General features: G+C 37.0%; 1 non-coding gene across 1 annotated transcript; it reads left to right on the plus strand.

Annotated features, from left to right (window-relative positions):
- Positions 1 to 2,823: 2,823 nt before the first annotated feature.
- On the plus strand, positions 2,824 to 2,987 carry LOC123460558. The gene has a single exon (XR_006637096.1). It is a non-coding gene; the product is annotated as a U1 spliceosomal RNA (small nuclear RNA).
- The last annotated feature ends 11,995 nt before the right edge of the window (positions 2,988 to 14,982 follow it).

Here is a 14,982-nt window from a genome sequence, read left to right on the forward strand (position 1 = left end):
ATATAGTACACCTACATGATGGAATTCTACATAACAGTAAGGAAAAATGAAACAATGAAATTTGAAGAAAAATGGTTGAACTTGGTACAGATCATTTTCAGTGAACTCACCTAGTCACAGAAAGATAATCTTCGCAAGGTCTCACTCATCTGTGACTCATAACCTGAATTTGCCAGAGATGCTGACATACATAATAAGCATCTGAGGACCAGAAAATAGGGAGGATAGGTCAGGAGGGGAGGGAAAAGGTGAGGGGGGGTACAAAAATGGGCCCAAATTACAATGGTACCACAAAATTCTATATCCTACAAAGCAGACTAAATGGTTGAATCTTAGAGGTAACACCTGAACTGCAGGGCCCTAAAGAGGGTATGATGAAGACTAACCTTAATCTTCTCCTGTTTCTTTCTCTCTTTTCCTCTTCTCTTTCTTTCCTCTTTCTTTTTTATATTATCTAATTTTTCTTCCTTCTTTTCCTTGGCACTGGCATGTAACACCCAGTAGCAGCATATGGTTAATATCCACAATGTACTGTTGATCAGAGGGACCTACAAGGTTTCCCAAAAGAGGACTGATTTCTTTCAGAATATTTAATGACCCACCAAAAGTTAGTGGTAAGACCATACTACCAAAGACACCATATAATATTGGTATACAACATAGAGTGACTTGGCTGTAATATAGAAGACAGTCATGCCCCAGTCAGTTAGCTCATCTAGTTCAGGTGCTGATACATGAGTGACTAGGGGAAAATGACCAGTATTTGTCCAAGCAACCCGTGGTCTAAACTATTCAGCAGCAAACAACCTGATTTGATGCTCACACAAGTGCAATAGTGGCACACAGCTATGGAAGTTAACCAACTGCTCTTGATTTGGCTATTTGATCTGCTCAGTGGAATAGAACCCATAGCTGGAGCTGGAAAACAAGTCAGAACCATATTCATAAAAGGAAAATGCTCTCCAATATCAAGCTCCCACCAATTGTGGGCTATAAAAGGGCTTACACCTCTTAAATTTTCTTTAAAATAATAATGGCTATCCCATTTATCTGGTGCTGACTTCACTCTTTGTTGGAGAATTTGCTATTCTCTTTCAGATGGACACAGATCCTAAAGAGAAAATCAGCCCATCACACCTCACCAGAGTCCCAGATGAAACCATAGAGTAATTGGGGAAATGAGAAACAATGCTTCTTTCTTGGTGAAGCTGGTTCCAGCACATGGATGAAGGAGATAGACACAGAGAACACTCAACTCCTACCAAACCAGATATCCAGAGACACAGAGGCTCCCAAGATCTCATCACTGAAGTAGACCTAAAACAAACCCAACATAGCTCAGGGTAATTTGCAGAAGAGTGGGTGGAAAGATTGTTAGAGCCACAGGTTGGGACATTATGCACAGAGACATTGCCTCTTACCTATACCTGATAATATTCCCCAATGCAAGAGCCATATTCCCCAATGAGGAGGGTCTCTATGCAGGATGGAGGACAGGGAGGAGGCTAAGAATGGTACCAACATGACTGTATACACACTGTGTACATAACCAATAACAATTAAGAAAATGTACTTTAAAAAAGTGGCAGCTTGATTTGGGCTTATCATTTCCCATATGCTAGTCAGCCATCCATGTTCCCTGCTGCAGAGATGTGGTAAAGATGAAAATCATGGAAGCAAGATTGTGGGTGGAAGCAACACTGCTCACTGATTTGATCTAATGCCAAAGTATTACCTTCAATTAGTCTTTAAAAAAATATTCTTTGATTAATAATAATTTAATTTTTCTATTGTTTGGAATCAATAGTCATTTTTAAGTAGATGGAAAAAATATAAAATATGAGTATATTTAGCCATTCTATCACAGATGAATCACTATAGTTATGATGTTTCCAAATCAAGCTAAAGTTATAGGTATGTATCAAGCAATTAAGGATTGTGAATTTTTATATACAGTTTCATTTTCCAACTCACATTAATCTTCTGACATTATCTTTTTTAATATAGTTTTTTATCACAGCTGAGGTTCTGACAGACTATAGCATTAATGGAGGGACTAATAACCAAGACATGTTCTTAAAACCTTTGAGAATATCCAAACTCATCATCTCCATGTAATGTGTACTTCATAATTAATAGAGGCCAAAAGAGCAGCGGGAAATGATGATATTCCCAGTGGAATAGGTTCTATTTTTTTCCATGTGCTATTCTCCCTCATGCTAGCTTTGAAACACAAGCAATTAAATTTCTTCCCTCACTTCAGCAAAGTGACAAATTACTATGAAAAATCAGGTTCACTGGGTTACTTACTGAGAGCTGAAACTATAGTTTTGAAATTTTTGAATGAATATCCTCCATTCCAATAAAAAAGAGAAATTCATTGTATTATTTGTGTGGAATCTGCATGTACTTGTGCATGAGGCGATTGTCCACTGTATTCATCAATACTAAAAATTTTACCATATTCATGTGTAATAAACATATCACAATATCTAATACTATTCACTGCTTCTTCTCTAATAATTATCTCTATAATGACAAACAAATATGCTTTTAAAATCAGTGTGCATTCATTTATTTTTCTGAATGTTCCTCTGAAAAAATACTGAACATCATCTTCTATCTCTCCATATGGTAATCACCAACCAACATCATCAACAGGAAAAATAAAAATGGATATGTGTATTTTTTACTGAATGTTTTTATGTAAATAGACTGTGTTATGGCTGTCAATCAGATGTTTAACTGTGTTTTTATGATAAACTTGATTTACCTACTCTATACTAAAAGGTACAATTATTTTCTAATTAAAAAAATAAATATATACTTACCTGGTAGGGGAGATACCATGATCCCAAAGGTGGTTTTCCCAGGGCGAGGCTTATCCATTGCACTGCGGATGTGCTGACCCCTGCAATTTCCCCAAATGTGGGAAACTCGACTGCATAATTTGTGGTAGTGGGGGACTGCGTTCGCGCTCTCCCCTGTTAAAAAATATATATATATATATATTTTTTTTTTCCAGCTCAAAATCTCAAAAGATCAGTCTTATCTGACTGAGTCCCAATATTTGTCATAAGTTTTATTTAATATTTGCAATATAGTTTGCATTAGAAAATTAACAAACAGTAGTATAAATATCTGCCACTCTTTAAATTATCATTTACTCCATAGTATTTTGCATTGATCTGTAGTATTTATTTAATCACATTTCACAGACATATTCTAAAACTGGTTCTGAATTACAAAAATATGATTCACTATCATTTTCACTTATAGTTTATTGTTGCTACCTCTTTTCTGTCTACTTTCTCCTTGTTAACATAAAAACTGTATAACAGCCATGAAAGCCATATAAAAGAAAACCAAATACATGAACAAAAATAAATCAGCCACAATAATCAGCAAACTACAACTATTTAAAAAAACATCAGTGGCATGTTTGAAACAAGAATAGTTACCAGCTAAAGGTTGAAACAGGTTAGAGAGATGGCTCCATAGCTAAGGAGCTTGCCCGCAAAACCTAATGACCAGGGTATTTTCCCCCATTACTCATGCAAAACCACATGCACAAAGTTACACATGTACCCTGGAGTACTTTTGCAGTGGCTTGAGGCCCTGAAACATCCATTATCTCTCTCTCCCTTTCTCTCACCTTCTCTTTCTCTCTTTCTCTACCTGTCTTTGTCTGCTTGTAAATAAATAAATAAAACATTTTAAGTGAAAATAGCAATGAAATTATGTCTTAATGTATGGTTATTACTTCAATTTTTATCACAGTTCTCAGGTTTGATTGTGAAAATGCAGGTTTTTGACATTACTTAAGGTCTGTGAAATTAAACAGAAAAGATATAGTACCAGGTTATATTAACATTTGAGTGAAGATCCTGTAGGGGTTGTCACATTAAAAACTGCATTAACCTAAATTTTTATTATTTTTGTTTATTTTTATTTATTTGAGAGTGACAGAGACAGAAAGAGGCAGATAGAGAGAGAGAGAGAGAGAGAGTGGGCACGCCAGGGCCTCCAGCCACTGCAAACGAACTCCAGGCATGTACACCCCCTTGTGCATCTGGCTAATGGGGGTCCTGGGGAATGGAGCCTCAAATCAGGGTCCTTAGGCTTCACAGGCAAGTGCTTAACTGCTAAGCCATCTCTCCAGCCCATTAACCTAATTTGATAGAACTGAATGGAAGCCCATAAGCCCAAGAACCTTCATTTCAAACAAGCATCCACTTAACACAATGAAGTACTTATTCATCAAAGAGTTTTTCTAATTCAATCTATTGAAATCTGGAGGATTAGAAGAGTTTTGATCCTAATTTTTTTAAGTTGAAAGAGTTATTTTGGAAAACTCATAGACTCCTAGATAACAAAAGAAAATGAAAACAATTACTCCATCAGGCAAAAATGTAAACCACCTATTTCAGTCAGATTCACATGGCTGGCAGAAAACACACAGCCAAGAGTAGCTTGTGAGAGAAAACATACATACATACACACATATATAATACACACACACACACACACACACACACACACACACACACACACACTTATAGAATCAAAGGGAAGCTCCATGATGGCAGGAGAGAATGATGGCATCAGTAGAGGGTGGACATCATCTCCTGGCCAACATCAGACAGACAACAGCAACAGGAGAGTGTGCCAAACACTGGAAAGAGGAAGTTGGCTATAATACCCACAAGCCCACCCCCCAAAACACACTGCCTCCAGGAGAATTTAATTCCCAAACTGCCATCAGCTAGGAAACTATTATTCAGAACACCTAGGTTTATGGGGGACACCTGAATCAAACCACCACATTCCATCCATGGCTCTCATAAACTGATAATCATCCATGATGTAAAAATGCAATGAACTCAGTCCACCTTTAAAAGTCCCCATAGTTTTCAACAATCCCAATGATGTTCAAACATTCCTATAGTCCAAAGTCTTTTATCTGAGCCATAATACCAAAAATAACCCCCCCCCAAAAAAAAACATTATGGCACAGAATATATATTCACACTGAAAAAGATGGCATCGGGTATAGCAAATAAATACTCAACCAATACAAGACTTAAACAGGCAAACACTAAACTCTGTAGCTCCAAGTCCAGCAACTCTAACAAAGTCTCCAAGTCCAATAATTCTAACCAATGACAAATTTCTTTAGTTCCAATTCTGCCCCTCCAGCTAGACTACTCACAATCCTGGAAAACTTCATTTGGTGCTGGCTGAGCTCCTTGGCAGCCAATAATAGTCCTAGCATTTCCACTGTGTCTTCACTGCAACCCACAGTTCAGACTCAAGGCTGCATCAGGTCTCCACACATACAATCCAACAAGCCTGCTTCACAATTCCCATGCCATTTCCAAAATACAAAACCACACTGCAAATTTAAATTTAAATTTAAAGATGAAAGCTTCATCTTTCAGACATGGAAAAAATGAGGACTAATTGTTGATGGATGGTAGGGAAATTCACTTACCACGTGAATACTGTAGTGATGGCTCAGTGCATTTCTTCAGTGCATTTGTTATACTTCACAGTACCAGGTAAGCTGCCAATTTGTTAATCCACAGGTTATAAAGACTTTGAAGAACAGGATACATCTTCAGTATCCAGTCCCCATTAAATAACTCTGCATTCCTTCTATTATCTTAAAACAGGTTAGCTGACCCAGTCTCAATGGTTGTAACCTCTCTTACAATTAGAGCTGAACAGGCAGAAGTTTAAGCCCAAAGGTTATATTTCTGTGTCATATTCCTCTGCTCACACCAATCCATTTCTATGAAATGCAGCCCTGTACAAGTTCTCAGGACATTGACACTAGCCCTCACAAGCCAAACCTCACAGTCCATAATTCTTACCACATTCAGGCTTTTCAATTCTGAACAGAATGGTCCATCAAGCTGTATTTGTAGCAATGCAAGGTATCTCTTAGGCCAAGATTTCAAATTCATCCACACTCCTCCTGCAAAATACTTCCAAAAGGCCAAAGCAGAGAATCAAGTTTCTAGCAGACATGGTCCCACTTTTCAGTACCAACTTTCTTGTTGTAGTACGGTTTATTTTTCTGGCAGGAAATATCTGACCAAGAACAGCTTGTGGGAAAAGGGTTTATTTTGGCTTATAGACTCAAGGGGAAGCTCCATGACGGCAAGAGAAAATAATGGCATGAGTAGAGGGTGGGAATCAACTCCTGGCCAACATCAGATGGAAAACAGCAGCAGGAAAGTGTGCCAAATACTGGCAAGAGGAAAATGGCTGCAACTGGCATAACCCTGCCCCCAACAACACACTGCCTCCAGGAGAATTTTATTCCCAAATTGCTATCAGCTAGGGTCCTAGCATTCAGAACACCTAAGTTTATGGTGAACACCTGATTCAACCACACCAACTTCTGTTTAACCATAGGAGAGCTACAAGGTTAAGCTGTTTTCAAAAGCAGCTAAGCAAATTGCTTGTAAGTTACTCATTTTAATTCGGCTTTAGGCATCTCACAGTTCCTAAGGAATTGGAGCTCACAAGTATCATGATTGAGAGCTCCTTCTCACTGGTTTCTTGTTGATTAATATGGCAGAAGCAGCATGTTGGATGTACCTGCTTCTTGGGTGGCTTGTATACATGCCTGGAAAGATGTACTTGCAATTGACAGGAAGCGTCCATTCCTTACTATGTCCATATCTCCATCTTTTCTATGGTGACTGATTTCCCTTAGAGGAAGTAAGGTAAGAGGGTTGGGGGAAGAGAAAAAGGACAATGGTAACATAAGCAGAATTGGGGAGGATAACAAAGCTTGGGGGGCAGAAGGAGGGGAATCAACTAAAGTAGACTGTATTTGAAAAGCACCACAAAGAGTGTTTTTTTTTTATAATCTTATATGCTAATCTCTTCTATGGCTTTATGGAATAGCAGCTATTAGAGTGTGCGCTTAAGCCTAGTAATTTACATTTTATTAATGTTGAACCTGGACCAAAACATCTAAGCTTTGGACTTAATACTAACTTATTTGTTTGGGTGGGAGCCATCACTACAGTATTCACATGGTAATTTCCCTACCATCCATCAACAATTAGTCCTTATTTTTTCCATGTCTGAAAGATGAAGCTTTCAATGATGAGCTAGAGCTTCAATTTAGTAGAAGGCAATGATCCCTGTTTTCTGATTTTACTTCTATCTAGCTTCTTATCAACTGTGGTGGTTTAAATATAAATTGGCACCCAAAGACTCACTTGATTCTCATCAAAGTGGCACTGTTTGCGAAGTTTGTGGAAGCCTTATTAGAAGAAGTGTGTAACCAGGGGCAGCCTTAGGGTTTCTAATCCAAGCCTGGCTGCCATTCTTGTACTTTCTACTTCCTCCATGCTAAGGCAACAAAGGATTCCCATGTCCATGCTCCTGCCATGCTTTCTCTGTCTTGATAGATAGTCTCTACTCTTGTAACTGTAAGTTGAATTAAACCTTATTCATTCTGTAGTTACTTCTAGTTAGGTTCTTTGTCCCAGTAACTAATGCATCCATCAATTTTCCTGTTTTTCTTGTCAGTTTAGTTGTTTATTGCTTATTTTGCTTTAGAGTCTTCTCTGTAAAATAATGTTTTATCCCAAAATGTGGTTCATTGAAAGGGTAAAGAATATTAAAGATGGACAGTTGAAGAAAATGGGAGAAACATAAGTTCTGAAGTAGCTTTTTATTTTCATGACTATCATAAAGTATCAGACAGAATCAACTTAAGAGAGGAATGATTTATTTTGAGTAGCATTATCATGCAGTGGAAGGCTTGATAGAACAGTCTCATGTGCACAGATGTTGGGGAGGGTCTCCTCATTCCAGACCAAGGTGTGGATTTCAGATACAGGTGCAATAATCTCTAAGACCCACCCTATAATACACAGCTACAATACACAGCTAGACCTCACACTGCAAAGGTTTCAAATATCCAAAGCTGGAGACCTGTACAGGATTTTGTTTTACAGTTAATCCCTTTTATTTTTAATTGTAAAGTGGACAATACAAAAATAAGCCCTAAAAATTACTCCTGATTTTATCTGAAAATGGAAGTTAAATTAAGAGTACACATATAGTGGACATAAGTATAGTATTTTCTAGCATAGTTTTTATCCCAATATTTTTAAACTGCATTCTATTTGAGGATTAAAAGCTAATAAAGGGGAAATGAAAGAATTAAAAGTTCCTAGTGTAATGTCCTAAATAACAAAGAAAAATTACTTTTTTTTTCTTTTAATTTTTTTTAACAGATTATACTCTTATTTACAAGTAAATCATAACAGGTGATAATCTGTACTAAAGGCTATAGTTACCTTTTCAGTGTGTGCAGGGAAATACTTACTCAGATATTTTCTATGCAAATTGAAACACTTTTAGTTTTAGTTTAACTCTAATCACACACATGAACCTTACTCTAAACAATCACTGTAACAGTGCATTTTTCCCATGCAATGTAATTTCCAATGAATTACCAAATTTCATTTCCAAGTCTTTATCCTGAGATATTAAACAATTCTTTAGTTTTGAGTGGTTGTAATATTTTATTACTTTAAGATCAGTATCATGAGGCTGAATTTGTAGCAAGGCCCTGATCAGATATAAAAATAGAATAATGACCAACAGTTTATGACTGACAGCAATGGCTAATGTATAGTTCAATCTAGGTGGCCCTAGTAACCAAATATTAATTCAGCCAAATATTTTCAAGTTGATTCTGTAAAAATAATTTTTGGATGAGATTAAATTTTAAATCGGTGGTAATTGATGAGAGCAAGCAGTCTATATAATATGGGGGCCACCCATGCTTTCATTTAAAAGGCATAACTAGAACAGGAGCAGGAAGGAATGAGGTTGCACGCTCTCTAGCATACTTCTCCCCTAAGCACATGAGTCAGTTCATTGCAGTTCTCTTTCTCTTCTTTGTCTCATAAACACTTACTGGCCACACACATACACGAGCACACACAGATTAATACACATCCTTTTGATTCTGTTCACTGGAAAGCTATGAGTAAGACACATGTAGCTGAAATGAGGCCCCTGAAGGTCATCTCAGCTTACCTCTGCTTTCTGTTAGACTAGAAACAAAATGAAACAGGAACCATCATATCTCTTATTAATGGCATTTCATGAATATGTTTCATCTCAATTTATATTTCATGGCATCCAGGTGCTAAGTGCAATCTCAAGTGTACTCTACCATGCCATAAATTACACAGTAAATCATCACTTGGTAATGGGCACTTTATTTTACATACTGATTTTCTTAAGTGCATGCTCTGAGATCTCTCAGTCATGGCCATATGCTTTTCCTTCCATTCATATATTCAAATATCTAAAGCCATCAATGTAGTTCCAAGATTTTTTTCCCACCCTTTTTGTGAACACTGTGCTAAACACATTTGTTCTTTCAGATCAAGAACAGAGTGAAAAAGTCTTTCACAGGAAATGAACATGAAGCACACTTTTTTTTGTATTTTATGGCTTTTGCTAAGAGTCATTTGGAAAAAAACAATCCATGAAAAGGTGAAAGCATGACCATTTCCAAATTAAAAATGGAGAGAGTGAACAGTGGAAACAGTTAAATAAAATATTTTAAAATTTTAAGGACCTTGACACATTAAAATATTGGTTATTTTATGTATTTGCTAGTTTTTTTATTTGCTGTTTTTCACCCTTCTCTTATTTCTGTGGTGTATAGATAGGTGCCAGAATATGAAGCATGGGCAGCACATTATAATTCAAAAGTTCACAGTGTGTTTAGCTACACTGGTGTAGACTATTGTTTACTCAAAGTTCTTAATAAATATTCAAAACACTTACTTAATTTTCTTGTCACAACCAAGCCGTCAGGAAACTGTGGACTGTCCTCTAGACAAGTATATAATTACAAGCATCTTTGATAGAAAAAGTGATTGATAAACTATTTATTAATTTGCTCATATGAGAAAAATTTAAGCAAACATTCATGGCAGTTGTCAATCAACATATTCTAACTTTATGACACAATATTTTTGATGACACAATGTTTTAAAATGAGGCAAAAATGTGTTTCTAGAAAATTCTAATACATAAGATTGACACCAACATTTAAATTATTGTTTTGTTTTTTGGTTTTACGAGGTAGGGTTTCACTCTAGTCCAGACTGACCTGGAATTAACTATGTAGTTTCAGGATGTCCTCGAACTCACAGCAATCCTCCTACCTCTGCCTCCCAAGGGCTGGGATTAAAGGTATATGCTGCACACCTGGCTAACATTTAAATTTAATAAGCCTTTGTTATTAAGTTCATAGGTAGACTTTATTTATTTGTTTTTGCAAAAATAATTGTGACAACTGATTATAACAATTAGAATTATTTATTTCAAATGTTCAAGATAAGGGCATTTCCTGAATAATTTTTGTTTTCCAAAATTTCACATAGTGAGTTTGATGAAAACATTCTGAAATATAAAGTACAGTGCGTATTCTCTATGAGTAGAGTGTTTGTTTACCACATATCTTTATTTAGATGAATTCTTGTATAATTGTACATTTCTTTTTTGTTTTATTTTTATTCATTTATTTATTTGAGACCAACAGACAGACAGACAGAGAAAGAAGAAAAAGAAGAAGAAGAAGAAGGAGGAGGAGGAGGAGGAGGAGGAGGAGGAGGAGGAGGAGGAGGAGAAGGAGAAGGAGAAGGAGAAGGAGAAGGAGAAGGAGAAGGAGAAGGAGAAGGAGAAGGAGAAGGAGAAGGAGAAGGAGAAGGAGAAGGAGAAGGAGAAGGAGAAGGAGAAGGAGAAGGAGAAGGAGAAGGAGAAGGAGAAGGAGAAGGAGAAGGAGAAGGAGAAGGAGAAGGAGAAGGAGAAGGAGAAGGAGAAGGAGAAGGAGAAGGAGAAGGAGAAGGAGAAGGAGAAGGAGAAGGAGAAGGAGAAGGAGAAGAAGAAGAAGAAGAAGAAGAAGAAGAAGAAGAAGAAGAAGAAGAAGAAGAAGAAGAAAGAGAGAGAGAGAGAGAGAGAGAGAGAGAGAATGGGTTCATGGGTTCATCATTGCCTCCAGCCATTGCAAATGAACTCCAGACACATGCACCACCATGTGCATCTGGCTTATGTGGTGACTGGGGAATCAAGCCTTGAACTGGGATCCTTAGGCTTCACAGGCAAGTGCTTAACCACTAATCCATCTCTCTAGCCACAATTGTGCATGTCTTTCTTTAAAAGAATTAGAAGCTGATGCTCCCACAAAGAATAAGATGCTTTAGTTTGCTTTGCTATATGTATAGTCTTGACCAGGCTTTGTGTTTTCACTCATTTAGTTTAGGACGAATATGTGTCATGTCTATATGAATACCACATCCCATCCACATCCTTGAAAGTCTAAATTTGCTGGATCCTCACATCAGCATGGTTGCTACAAAGCATATATTCACCTACACCAATATCCCAGTGTATAATCAATGACTTTGCCATATGTTAGTGAATCATTAATTTTCACATGTATTACTAAGTAATGATATATATTAATTCTAATGGTTCTTTGTTAAACAGACATTAATTATTTCATTGCATTTATATTTAATTGATGATAAGAAAATTAACTCAAAATCAAGAAAAGTAGTTCTAATAATTGACCAGTTATATATTTGGTTTTTTGCACATAGATATTCATACATTTTAGAAAATAAATAATGAATAAATGAAGACAATCTTTGTTTTGGGGAATGATGAGGCTGGCTCCTGCTCCTGACAGACATTAAGAAATGTCAGCCACCTCCAGCTGTGGATCAGTTAGCCATATCATGAGCAGTTGGTTACCCACCATGTCTGTGCGCCACTTCTGGTTAAGATGGCTGCATAAATACCACGCCGAAGCAGCCTAGGGGGGCAAAATGGCAAAAAAAAAAAAAAAAAAACCAGCAAAATAAACAATTTTATGAAAAAGCGAGGTGTATAGGAAATTGAAATGGCAGCAGAGAAGTAGGAGAGATCTTGAGCATCCAGAGCCCACCCAGGCCAGCAGAAGTGGCTCTGGCAGGTCTGTGGGACTGGACTACAGCAGCAGCGTGCCAGCCAACTGCCAGGCTCAGCATGAGCCTCAGGAAAAGCCAGGTGCAGGGATTTTCCACTCAAACCAGAGCTCTCTGCAAACTCAAGAAATTTGAAGGGAGAATGGCAGTGAACAATGGGGGAACAGATCACAAGGTAGAAGAGCGCGTGGAACAGTGAGAGAACTAGAGCAGCATAGGCTCCCTCCCCTCCCCCACCGCCAGTGCCCAGCTCCACCAACAGAGCAGTGGTCCAGGGACCCAGCCATGCATAATTGAACCAACAACAGGACTCAAGCAGAAGCAGCATAACTGAGACCAAAATCAACCCAAAAGGTAACTGGGGTTACAACAGGTCAGTACCTGCCTAATAAACCTGGTATACAGGCCTGAACCAGAAATGCTAATTGCACCTCCATATGAGGATAAATTATATGTTAAATCTGGTGGATGGTCAGATTTGTCATTCTTAAATAATCTGTATTTTTGGGCTTGTTATTTGTTGCTTATTGATTTATAGTGGATTTGTTTCCTCTTCTTTTATACATTAGGGAATGGTCTCACCTGGTCACAGGCTGATCTGGAACCCTCAACAGACCAGAAATTTTAACCTTGTTGTCAGGATTAAGGGAGTGGGTGAGGCACCACACAGACTAAGGGACAGACAGAGGATCTAGTTGTCATAATACCTACTCTTGAATAAATACTCTGTGTTGTTTGTCACTGAAAGTGTACATTGTTTAGTTAAATTTTAGAAACTATCTGTATGTGGTTCCACTCAGCCTACTTGAATACTCTCATAGAAGGCAAACCCAACAACAAGGGCCACTTTTGTAGATATTCTGAGAGTCTTCAGAGCCACACCTAGTACCTTAAGCTCCTACACTGAAGATATATAACATCAGATTGATTGATACATCTAATAATACCCAGGTAACTAGAAAATCCAATCATTAAATAATCCAGGATGCAAAAATATATACATTATAACACAAGAAACAACAAACATCAAGATCATATAAATTCACCAAAAAGTATTAATGCATCAGAAATGACCTCCAGTGAGAACAAGATAGAGGAAATGCCTGAGAAAGATTTCAAAAGAATGTTTATAAACATGTTCAAAGAAGTCAAAGAAGGTATCAAAGGAATGAAAGAGGAAATCAAAGGAATCAAAGAAACCACAGTATGCCAATTTAATGAAATAAAGAGGTCTATACTAGGCATAAATAAAGAAATAGAAATAATAGAGAAAACCAGTCAGAATTACTAGCAATGAAGAACACAGTTAATAAAATAAAAAAAATAAATAAATAAAAAATAAAACTCTGTAGAAAAGCTCACCAGTTGAATGGATGAAGGAAAGGACAGGATATCTACGCTAGAAAACCAGGTGGCAGATGTACTACCAACAAAGAGAAAGACAAACTAATAGAAAATTATGAGTGGGAATTTTTATATATTTGGGACACTATGAAAAGATCATACATAAGAAATCAGGGTATAGTAGGAGAAGGATTTCACTCTAAAGGCATAGTAAGTGTCTTCAACAAAATCATAGAAGAAAACTTCCCCAAATTGTGAAAGAGGTGCCAATGCAGATACAGGAATCCTTTAGAACCCTAGCCAGACAAAACCTGGAAAGAACCTCTCCTTGCCATATTATAATCAAACTACCAAACACACAAACCAGAGAAAAATGTTGAAAGCAGTCAGAGAGAAAAATCAAGTTACCTACAAAGGCAAGCCTATCAGGATTAGCAGTTTACTCAACACAAACTTTAAAAGCCAGAAGGGCATGGAGTGATGTATCCCAAGTCCTGAAAGATAACAACTGTCAAGGAAGGTTACTTTATCTTGCAAATATATCCATTCAAATGGACAGAGAAATAAGGACATTCCATGACAAAAGCAAGCTAAAGGAGTATTTGAAGACAAAGCCAACTCTACAGAAAATACTTGAAAGAATCCTCCATGCTGAAGGAAAAAAAAAAAAAAAAAGCACATATATAAGGAACCACTAAAAAAACAAAACAAAACAAAAAAACTCAAATGCTAGTTAACACAAGAAAGCAAAGGTAAAACCAGAAGAACTACAAAACAATGGCAATAAGGAATTCACACCTAATATCACTTAATATCAATGGCTTCAATGACCCAACTAAAAGAGATAGGTTTGCAGACTGGCTTAAAAAATTGGATCGTTCAATTTGTTGCCTCCAAGAAACCCACTTTTCTACAAAGTATGGCCACTTTATTAGGGTAAAAGGTTGGAAAATGGGGCTTCAGACAAATGGGCCTAGAAAACAAGCAGGGGTTGCTATCTTAATGTCTGACAAGGTAGACTTCAGTCCAACATTGTTAAGAAAGTTAAGAAAGGACACTTTATATTGATTCAAGGCACCCTGCAACAGGATGACATTACAATCCTAATCATATATGCACCTAACATGGGAAACCCCAAATTCATCAAAAAATGCTATTAGAACTAAGGTCACAGATAACACCAAACATGGTGGGAGTGGGTGACTTCAAAAACCCACTCTCATCAATTGACAGGTCATCCCAGGAAAAAATAAACAGAGAGGAATCTGGACTAAATGAGGTCATAGAAGGAATGGACCTAACAGATATATATATACAGGACATTTCATCCAAATGCTGCAGAATATACATTCTTTTCAGCAGCACAGGGAAATTCTGTAAAATAGACCATATATTAGGACACAAAGCAAATCTTAACAAATACAGGAAAATTGAAATAATTCCTTGCATTCTATCTGACCACAATGGAATCAAACTACAAATCAGTAGCAAGAAAGGCTATAGAGCATACACAAAATCATCAAAATTAAACAACACACTACTAAATGTGGAATGGATCAAGGAAGAAATCAAGAAGGAAATCAAAAAAATTATAGAGTCAAATGATAACGAG

The sequence above is a fragment of the Jaculus jaculus genome, chromosome 4 (genome assembly GCF_020740685.1).
Source record: "Jaculus jaculus isolate mJacJac1 chromosome 4, mJacJac1.mat.Y.cur, whole genome shotgun sequence".
Classification (NCBI taxonomy): domain Eukaryota; kingdom Metazoa; phylum Chordata; class Mammalia; order Rodentia; family Dipodidae; genus Jaculus; species Jaculus jaculus.